This window comes from Citrus clementina, unplaced genomic scaffold, assembly GCF_000493195.1.
Source record: "Citrus clementina cultivar Clemenules unplaced genomic scaffold, Citrus_clementina_v1.0 scaffold_2, whole genome shotgun sequence".
Classification (NCBI taxonomy): domain Eukaryota; kingdom Viridiplantae; phylum Streptophyta; class Magnoliopsida; order Sapindales; family Rutaceae; genus Citrus; species Citrus x clementina.
In genome coordinates this window covers 15,616,819-15,628,643 of record NW_006262688.1, presented here as the reverse complement: position 1 = coordinate 15,628,643, position 11,825 = coordinate 15,616,819, and positions in this window count along the sequence as shown.

Below are 11,825 nucleotides of genomic sequence, written 5' to 3'. Positions count from 1 at the left end.
AAGAATATTAAGCCCATGGTGCATGTTGATGCAGATCCAGATATCTAAGCATTTCATATTAATAGATTTCACTTCAATTTATTCCTGCAATTTTAATTTTAATTTTAAGATAATCTAAATCACTTACACCACAAATCCAATCACCCACTTAGAAAATTAATTCTACACATAATTAAAATCCACCTCCTCGTGGGATCGACACTCATCACTATTGATTTATTCTATAATAGATTCGTGCACTTGCGAGTTCAATAAAATTTGCACAACACTCACTACCTTAGATTCTAACAGTTGTTTTACAATATTGTGTTTTAGACGTATGTGTTTGCTTTTCCCATTATAAACCTTACTTTTTGCCTTAACAATAGGCGCATGACAATCACAGTGTATAGACACTGAAGTAAGAGGGTGAGCAAAAATGAGAAGATCTGCCAAAAGGTTTCTTAACCACTCAGGCTCAATACATGCCTTTTTTAAGGCAATTAGCTCAGACTTCATGGTAGAACGAGCTATACATGTTTGCTTGGAGGATTTCCAAGACACAACGCCTCCACCTAAAGTAAATATATAACCACTAGTGGATTTGATTTCATCGGACCCTAAAATCCAATTTGCATCGCTATACCCTTCTAACACTGATGGAGCATTGTCATAATTAAGTCCATAATCAATGTTGTCTCTCAAATGCCTTGCAAGTCTATCTATGGCAGCCCAATGATCCTTACTCGAATTTTGAGTATATCTACTCAATCTGCCTACAGCATAAGTAATGTTAGGTCTTGTACTATTCATTAAGTTCATTAGGCTACCAATGATTTGGGCTATCTTAATTGATTAATACTATGATCTAGATTTTTCTTAAGGTGGGTATTTGCATCGTAGGGTGTAGAGACTGATTTTCCATTATAATACCCAAACCTTTTCAACATTTTCTCAACATAGTGTTCCTGTGATAACTTAAGACCATCACTAGTGAACTCGTAAGTGCACGAATCTATTGTAGAATAGATTAATGGTGACGAGTGTCGATCTCACGAGAAGGTGGATTTTAATTATATGGAGAATTAATTTTCTATGAGGGTGGTTGGATTTATGGTGGAAGTGATTTAGATTATCCTAAAATTCAAATTAAAATGACGGGAATAAATCGAAGTGAAAATCTATTAAAATGACGTACTTGGATATCTGGATCTGCATCAACATGCACCATGGGCGAAACATTTCTTATTAATGCTAATTAAATTATGAGGGGGATTTCCACATTTCATGAACCACACTCTAATCAATATGGTGTTAAGGGCTTATCGTGCCAAATAATAATAACCTTGTACTAGGGAGTCGGTGAAACCATGGCCGTATCTAGACAAGATTATTACTATTTGTCGACGAAAAGTCATAACATTCACAATAATTAGAGGTGAAGAGAAAGTAAATGTACCAAATAAAGCCCATGAAACATGTTGAGACTTCACCTTCAACCCAAGCTTGAAAGAAAATTAGCTACTCATAATTGAATTAGGGGCAAAATGAAAATTTATTAAAATACATAGAAAATACAAGATGGAGAAGGAATTATAGAAAATTGAACTAAAACATAAATTCAGGGATGCCAAATTAAGGGGGAGAGCCCCCTTTTTATAGATGTACTGAGTAAATCATGGTCATCGAATTAAAAACATTTGAACGCTCAGGATTGCGCCATGTCATCAGTCAACAATACACGGTTTGATTACGCGGTTTGAATAGTAATACGGTTTGACCACGCGGTTTAAACAGTCAAGCGGCTTAAATAGCGACGCAGTTTGGTTGTAAATAATCCCGTGAATATGTACACACAATTTTTGGTCCACTGACATGCTGCCACGTCACCGATCAACAGTACATAAGAATTTTAGTCCAATAGGATCGTGACACCTCATCAGTCAATGTCACATCATCGGTCAATACCACGTTATCGTTCCGTATATGTGAACAGTGTCATGAACAGTAAACCTCCCTTAATAAAGGACATAGGCTCACCGACCGAAACAACAAGGATGAACAAAGGAATGAGCGCCGCTTGCACCCAATCAGTGGTCATAGGCCAGCCAAGGTCGGGTAAGGCAGGAGTATCGAATTACCTACCTGCTAATGAAGAAGCAGTGCATGCATAAGGTGACCACGCTAGTACCAATATAGGCTAAAAAGCTTTAGGATGCAAGCACGTCCTATGTGTAAAGTAGTCCTGGCCCTGGGGGTTTCAATCATGGAAGGATACACATCCCAAACATAGAACATGGACAGTACCGTACATATGAACAATGTCATTTTTCCTTTTATGCTCCTCCTAAGGTTTTCGACTGTCCTAAGTTTAAAAGTGATGTCCGTTTTGTTGTCTGATCTCTCGTTTATTGTCAAATGACCATGATGCCCCTAAAATACATAAAATACTTAATTAAAATAAAACACACATAATTAAATCATACGAGACTTAAATACATAAAAGAAAGAGTGTTAGTAAGACTTGAAATGTAAAATGACGATTTTTTCATTTATAAATATACACTTTCTAACACTCAACAACTAGTCTTAGTGATTTTTATGCTTAATATAACATCTGCTTCTCCCATATCCTTCATATCGAAGTTAGAAGCAAGCATCCTTTTAGTCTCATTTATCGTTCCTAAATTGAGACTTAGGATGAGCATGTCGTCAATATAGAGACAAATGACCACATAAGTAGTAGTGTCAATGGATTTAAAATAGATACATTTATATGAATCATTAATCACATATCCATTTGATACTAATACTTGATCAAATTTCTCATGTCATTGTTTTGGTGCCTATTTTAAGCCATATAATGACTTAACTAACTTACATACCTTATGCTCAGCGGCTGATACTATACAACCCTCAGGTTGACTCGTGTAGATTTCTTCATCGAGAACTCCCTTTAAAAAGGCAGTTTTAACATCCATTTGATGAATATATAAATTATAAATTTCAGCAAGTGCAATTAAAACTCTAATGGATTTAATTCAATTGTCTAGTAGCTTTACTTTTCCTCAGTAGCTTCACTTTTCCTTAGTTCAACAACTCTTTGAACAATCCAATTAATAAATGTAGACGCTACAAAACAATAGTTAATAGACACAAACACAGAAAGTGATGAAATTAGAAAGCCAAGGCGTGCCAATAAAGCATTGTCCTTAAAGAACAAATTATGCCCCTTCTCGGATAATTTTCTGGGTGTGTAAAAGAGTTGAAGACAGTCTGATCTTTCAGGATTCAATGGCATTCCAGTGGTAATGGCGCACTCCAAATTACAATTAATTCTAACAGCTGATTTAATTTGATTTTCTAGGTAAAGTGTGTAGCTTTAATGAAGATGAAGAGGATGATAAGAATTATTTTTTTCCTTGCACACTCAAATCAGTCACAGCAGCTGGCTTTTAATAGCCTTGAATTACAACAGTCATCTCCTTGATTTTTGGCATGAACCAGTGCATGAACTGATTTAAAAACCGGATATCAAGCAACTAAGGTGTTAAAACAAAGCCACGCCCTCTGACATGTAGATATGCTTAGTTTGAACAATTCAAAACAGTTTAAAACTAATTTTTCAATCCAAAGTAATGAATATATAAGCTTTCATCCAGTGGCTAGGAAATGGCCCAAGCCCGTGAAAGCTATATGTGCATTATTAATTTTTGTATTTTGAAATACTTCACAATTTCCAGCAAAATGCAACAACACCTAACTCCAGCCTACAATATTTGGATTCGTCAAGATCAGCTCATCCTAAATGCCCTTGTTGGCTTTCTCTCTCCCACAATTATTCCTTTTGCTGCCAGAGCCAAGACTTCACAGGAAGCATGGTCCATACTTGCCAATACCTATGCCACACCCTCTCGTGGAAGGATTAAGCAAGTAAAAAATATTCTAAAAAATTAAACCAAAAGTGCCTCAAATATTACTGACTTTCTTCAATCTGTTAAATCTCATTCAGATGAAGTTAACCTCCATGCTAATTGCCCCGCAACAAGTCTGATTTAGTTTTTAAAATATTGGTAACTTTGTACTCTTCTTTTATTTAACATGTTTATTAATTATCATGATTGATGGTTCTCTAGGGGGGGATTATTAAAACCATAACTAAATTGCTTCTAATTTTATTGTGCTAATAAGTAATAATCCCACCCTATATATTTAATAGGACCCCCGATATAAGAGTGAGAGAGAGATAGAGTGCAAGGCACAAACACACACATATATAGAAATTCTCAGATGCAGGGCGTCAAAATTATTTTTTTTTCATGCGAACATACCATTAAATCATATGGTTTAATAGTGCATATGCATTAACTCTATTAAACCATATGATTTAATAACATGTGTGTGTGTGTTTCAATCAGAAATTTTAAAATACAGAAAAGTCTGAGAAAATGCATAAATCGTGCAATTTGAGCACTTTAAGTTTTAAACTTTTAAACCCCATTGTTTTAAAGCTTTCCACGACTTTTTCCACACTTTAAGATCCTGAACCAAAAAATATGTGTATATATATATATATATATCTGGGATTCTCGGATTGGAACAGTGCTCGAGAATCATTTAGGGTTGTTGGATTAAAATCTAATGGCCCCCAAAATTCTTTTTCTTTTTTCTGGTTGGTTGCACATGGTGGGCTCCACCATGTGCAGCCAATAAATAGTTCCGGGATACTGTTCCAATTTGAGATTCTCGGACTAGAACAACATATATATATATATATATATATATATATATATATATATATATATATATATATATAGGATATATCATTTTTCCCACCAAAGGTATTCTGACACATCATGTTAGTACCATGGTTTGGTAAAACTATGATTTTACCACTAAATGTTTAAACTGTTAACATTTTTCCACCATTCCGTTAACTGAATAAAAATTATGCTGAGGTCATAAGGGTATTTTGGACATATCACGTGAGGTGAAAACGTTGCGTTTTGCAATTGTAAAGAAAGCGGGCAATTTGGACATGGAGCCCTAGAAATCGAAATCAACCCCCCTCTCTCTCGATTCTTCTTCCATCTCTGCCCTCTCTCGCTCATTGTAACTGACGCATATCTCTCTCACTCTCGTAGCAGTGTTCTTCCATCTCTACTGTCTTCTACTCTGTCCATTGTAAGTAGGATTACTACTTGGTTATTGTTAATGAAGTTTTACCATTTTATTTGTAATCATCAAGCTTACATGCATTTGCCGTTTTGCTGTAATTTTGGTTATTAGGCATAATTTTGGTTATTGTTCGTTACTTTTTACCGAATTAAATTGGTTTGAGTTGTGATTAGCACTTGAATTTAATAGATTAGGATTATTAGTTGCCTACTGTTAATTAATTTTTGCTTACTGTTAATTAATTTTTTATTTGTAACCATCAAGCTTACATGCATTTGCCGTTTTGCTGAAATTTTGGTTATTGGCCATAATTTTAGTTATTTTTCATTACTTTTTACCTAATTAAATTGCTTTGAGTTATCCTGTAATTTCAATTATTCAAAATGTTTCCTCGTTTTTAATCTTGTAGATGATGTTACCATTACAACTACATTTACTTTACAAAGGTGAAAGACATCGTATAGGGTTGATTGAACCTGAAGAATATACCCTGCAGTAGATGAAGAATGAAGCATTGAAGATTACCAGGGAGAATGGGTTGACGACTCCTGAAAGTGTGCAGTTATCGGTTACCAACCCAAGGAACAAGCTTTCGATTATTGTAGATTATGAGGCAGTCTTGCAGGCTCAGTTCGCTGCACATGATTCAATGGAAGTGGCAGTGTTTGAAGCCACAATTTTGCCAACCCTACGTCTTGATTTACCACTTTGTGGGGGTATTACAAGCGATGCTACATAATTGTGGAGTGCAGTTATCTGCAGAGCAAATTACATGGGTGAATGATGGTGGAAATGAACCACCACCTAGGACTAGAGGCATACAGGGGCCACCAACAGAGCTGAACGAGAATGATGGACATGAGAATGATGATGATGATGTAGTATATTCAACTTATGGGAGTCGTATAGATGACACTGATGATGATGATGCTGATGACGATGACCAAAGTGAAGATAATGGTGCAGATATTATGGATGATGCTAAGGGTTCTAGTTCTGACGATGAAACAGCTGAAGTAGATCCTTAGTTGTTAGCAGACACATCAAATTCATATTATGATTTGGGTACCACTCAGTTGAAGGATTATATTGAAGTGCATGTATATAAGCCAGGGCGTAATGGTAAACATAGGCTGATGTTAAGAGATGTATTTAATGATGTTGAGCATTTTAGATATGTGTTAGGTAAAGTGATGGTGGATAAAGGCTTTGAAATTACAAAGGTGTACAATGAACCTAGGAGATTTTACAAAAAATGCAAGATTAGTGAGTGTCCATGGTATGTGATGGGAGGTAAAATAAGGGGCAAGGGTGGATTTGCAATCAAAGAGTTGCAAAAGAAGCATGAATGTAGACAGACTAGAAAGTCAGTGGCTGTGAACAGTAAATGGATAGCAAAGAAAATTAAGAGTAAAGTTGCTGTAGATCCTCATGTGAAGATTTCTGTTCTTTGTAAGTTTATGCTGGAGACTTATGGTGTGCGGATAGGGGATTTAAAACTATATAGGGCTAGAGAGAGGGCAAGAAAAGACATTAATGGAGATCATGCGATGGGATACGAAGATTTGTTTCAATATGCTGCAGTGATTCACAAGTATGATCCTGGTGCAATTTGTAAAGTTCTTTGTGATGTTGTAACTAGGCTTGAGAGAGTGCTCTTTCAGAGATTCTTTATAGCATTTCCAGCTCAAAAAAATGCCCTTAATAATGGCTGTAGGCCATATATCGGGCTAAAAATCAAAATATGGTGGAGTTCTATTAGCCGCTGTGGGTATGGATGCTAATAATGGAATGGTCCCATTAGCATTAGCAGTGTGTGAGATAGAGAATACTGAAACCTGGTCGTGGTTTTTAGAAATTCTGCATTCGTATTTTGATAATGGCTTAGAGCAAATTACATTTTGCTCAGATAGGCAAAAGGGTTTGTTAGGGGCCATTGAGATAACATGGCCTACTGCATATCACAAACCATGTGCTAGGCACATATATGCTAACTTCTGCAAAGAACATCCTGGTGTTAGTTTGAGAAATCTGTTTTGGAGGGCTATCAGTAGCACTAACAAGTTTGATTACGCTATTGCAATGGAAAAGCTCAAAAAAGAGAAGTTAGAGGCATGGCAGTGGCTGGAGACTGAGCTTGCTGGGTTTACTTGGTCAAGACATGAGTATGACAAGAATTGTAAGGTAGACCGTACAACTAACAACACTTCAAGGTATTTTAATAATTGGATATTACCCCATAGAGAGAAGCCTTGCTTGACCATGCTTAAAGAAATTAGATGCATGTTCATGACACTCTTCACAGAAAGGAAAAAAGAAGCACAATCTTGGACCAACATTCCACCTAGAGTGAAAAAAGAATTGGATGCTACATATGAATGTGGAAGCAAAATGAATATAATGGCTTCTGGGGATCTTCACTTTCAAGTATAATTCTAACTTATGTTCCTTATAATTATTTTTTTCCTGAACCCGAATGTTTGTTAGGTTAATCAATTTTTTTTCCTCAACCTTATAATTATTATTTAATCATTATGTAATTTTTGTTAAGTTAAAGACAAGGGTTATTATCCAGCAAGGAGGTTCATAGTCGATCTCATGAGCAGGTCCTGTGATTGTGGTTATTGGGACCTAGCTGGAATCCCCTATACTCATGCTATGGCTGCAATTAGTCATGCTAGACACACGGTAACAGAGTATCTACCAAAATACATCAGCAAAGAGGCGTACTTGAACACATATGCAATGATGTTCAAGCCAAATCCCTGATAAAGTTACATGGGACCCTTGTGATAGGCCCAAGCTCTTTCCACATGAGATTACCAAGAAGACTGGAAGACCAAAAAAGTCAAGGAAAAGGGCAGCCACTGAGCCAATAAAAAAAAACAGATCATTTTATATCTGCTGCTCCTTTTGTGGTGGGATGAACCACAATGTCAGGAAATGTCCATTAAGGCCATCAATAGCAAGAGAATTAAGAGCCCCGCAGGTAACAGCCACTGAACCTAATGTTTTAATTGTTTTTATGTGTATTGAAATTAATTTTTTATTGTTATCTATGTAATTTTAAATAGGGAGTTAGTGGGCCGGGAGAAAGTTCTAATGCAGCACGTACTTCAAAGAGGACAAAGAAAGTGGTAATTCGTTTATTGTTATTCATTGAGTAATTTTTAGTTTGTTATAAATATTGATGATTTGATTATTTATATATTTCAATTTAAATAGGCTGTAGGTGGTTTACAAGAGAGCTTTATTGCTCATAGAGGAAGAGGAGGTACTGGTAATAGAGGAAGAGGAGGGAATAGAGGCCGAAGGGGCCAAGGGGGTAATAGAGCAAGAGCAAGAGGTGATGGAGTAAGAGGACGTAACAGAGGTATGTTATTGTTTCAAAATAATGTTTGATGTCTACAAGTAGCTATTGCTGGTCTTAGATAATGAGGTAATAATTTTTTTGTCCAGGCCAATATGAAGCTAATAATGTTTCCCCGAATCCAACTCAAGGCTCACAAGCTTCACAGATATTAGATGTTGTATGAAATATTACCATTAAGGTGCTGTTATGTATTTTAGATGCACAAAACTTTATATTAGTGCATTAAGTTGCTGTTATGTATTTTAGATGCACAAACTTTATATTAGTGCATTAAGTTGCTGTTATGTATTTTGGATGCACAAACTTTATATTAGTGCATTAAGTTGCTGTTATGTTTTTGGAATCCACAAACTGTTTTGATTACTTTCCAGTTGCAATGATTGATTGCTACAATATTTTTTCATATTTATTACATTACTTCCTCATAAATAAGCCTATCACAATGCCACAAATAAAAACTATGATCAATTTCAATTTCACTTCAATGCATCGTAGTCGTTCACTTATCTTCATCACATCTTCATTTAGGTTCATGCCATGACCGGATGTAATGTTACACATTTCCATATCTTCTTTTGCTGCCCATTGCCAAAAATCACACTTTTTAAACTTGCATGTCCAAAAGAGCTTATTAGGGTTTTCCGAGGTTGTAGATACCATCGCACATGCCTGCACTCCACAATTGCAGTATTTAGGGTAGCAGGTAACTTCAGCATATTTCTTAGCTCGAACCCTGGTATTAACACTTAAGTTACCACTGGAGGCCATTGTTTTGTTTGAATTTATGTGTAAGAAGGCTGAAACTATGTTTAGTTTTGAGTGGAGATTAAGAAGAGCTGGATTTTTTGAGCTTGGATGAAATGTAGTGTTTACAGTGGCTTATTGTTGCTGTCTTTGAATGATAAAGTATGTTTGGTTTTGCTGTCTTTAAGCTGGGCATGTCATTTTCTGGGTTGCTGGGGCTCAAATGGGGTTGCTAGTTGGGGTTGAAATGGCCTGATTGCTAGTAATAAAATGAGCTTGCTGGTGTTTAAAAATGGCTTGGGCTTGTTGGTGCAGTGGTATTAAAATGTTTACTGTGGCTTGTAGTTGTGCGTTAAAAATTGAGTTGCTGGGTTGCCATTTTCTTTCTTTTTCAGCTGGGTTGTTGGTGCTCAAATGGGGTTGCTGGCCTTTGATTTGGGGTTGCTGGTTGCTGGTTGAAATGGCAACCAGTAGCAGCTCTTATAAGCATAAAAGTAGCGATTATTTGAATGTAACGGCTACTTTTGGGGTTATTTTTGTAATTTAATCATCACTTGCTGCTGTTCATTCTGAAAGGGCAAAATCGTCTTTTATGCTCCAGAGGTAAAATTGACCTTTTAAGAATTTTCCGTTAAATATTAACTGAGTTTTAACGGAATGGTGGGAAAATGCTAACAATTTAAACGTTTGGTGGTAAAATGATAGTTTTACCAAACCATGGTACTGACATGATGTGTCAGAATACCTTTGGTGGGAAAATGATAATATCCCTATATATATATATTGCATGAATTTTCACAATATTGATAATGAGTTTTTTAATTATTCATTGGATTTAAGGGTGATGACCTCCACCTTAATTTCAATTAAGAAAAAAGAACACCTACTCTCCAAAGTTTGGGGAAATAGTAACAAAAACCCCCAAGTTTTCAATAAGGGACACCCAAAACTCCCTTTTTGACCATAATGTGCTTGGACTCTATAAACTCAAAAAATTGACCTCAAAATTTTATAATAAATAGAAATATGACATTAAAATAAATGCAATAATATATTCATTTTACAAATAATTTTAATATTTAATTTTTTATATTTTACAATCTATTAGACGAATTTATTATATCAAAGTAATATTTAATAATAAATAGAAACATAATATTAAAATAAATAAATAAAAATTAAAATTACTTTGAATATTATGTAAAAAATATTTTTAATATCATCAGTAGAGAGATATTTTGTTAATTGTAAATCTATTTAACTCAAAGATTTATTTAAAATCTTTATAATAAATACGAATATGATATTAAAATAAATATAATAACTGAAAATTTTAATATTATTTTAAATGTTAAAAATAATTTAATTTATTAGTCCATTAGATAGATTATATTATTTATATTAAATTTTTATTAATTAAAAACTTTAAAGTATTTTTTTAATCACTGTATTCAAAGGGTACTATAATTAAAAATGGGTTTTGGTGTTGTTTTTTGAAAATTTGAGAGTTTTTGTGACCATGTCTCCATACTTTTAGAGTGCAAGTGTCCTTTTCCCTTTAATTAATTGAAATTTACTAGTTATATGAATAATTGGTAACTGCCTTATCGTTTTTGTCTTTTGAAAGAAAATTATTTCTTTAATTTTTTGTATTTTTTTTTTGAGGATATACTAATTTTGTGAAGATAATTTATATAAATTGAAATATAATATTATTTAACTTAAATTGTTTTTTCATTTTTTTCTTGTACGTTTTCTTTTTAATGTCAATTATATGAATACTTAATAGATTTTATTTTTAGATATTATAATTTAAAAATAGAACACTAAGTTAATGCATTTGAAATAAAATTATGAAGAATTGACATATGAGAATAGGTTTATGCATGTAATCTCTAATACAAATATAATATTGCAGTATATTAGTATAACTTATTTTGTTTATATTTTAATAGAAAAAATTAAAAGAGTTGTGATTTATTAGATTAATATAACCTTCTTTAATTAGTAAAACATCTCAATCTAATCTATTTTAATTGGCAAAATTCTTTTTATCGAATAAATTTTGATATTTTATTTAATTTTAATTAACTATAATGAACCATTGGTTCTCATCCAATGTTTACTTTTATCCCGTTATTGATATTGATTTTACTTAGTTTTAATTAACTACAGAGAACTATTGGATCTCATCCAACAATTAACTTTTAACCCATTATTGATATTGAAGTTTTAGCCCAACACTATAGAAGGACCTTAGTATTAACATATATTAATTTTGAAATGCATACTTGGATTGATGATAAACATTGTTTTATGGAGATGATAATCTTTAATTTATCTCCTAAAAGTGTGAAAATATCAATTTAATTATACTCGTTTATTATTAAGAAGACAAAAATGAAATATAATTAACATGCCTCTCATTTTCTCTCATCTTTTAAATAAAAATAAGGATAAATTGAAGTTTTCACACATTTTTAAGTTAAATTAAGAATTGTCATTCTAGTCGGACGACGTAAAAATTCTTCTCCTCTAATAATTCTTCTTT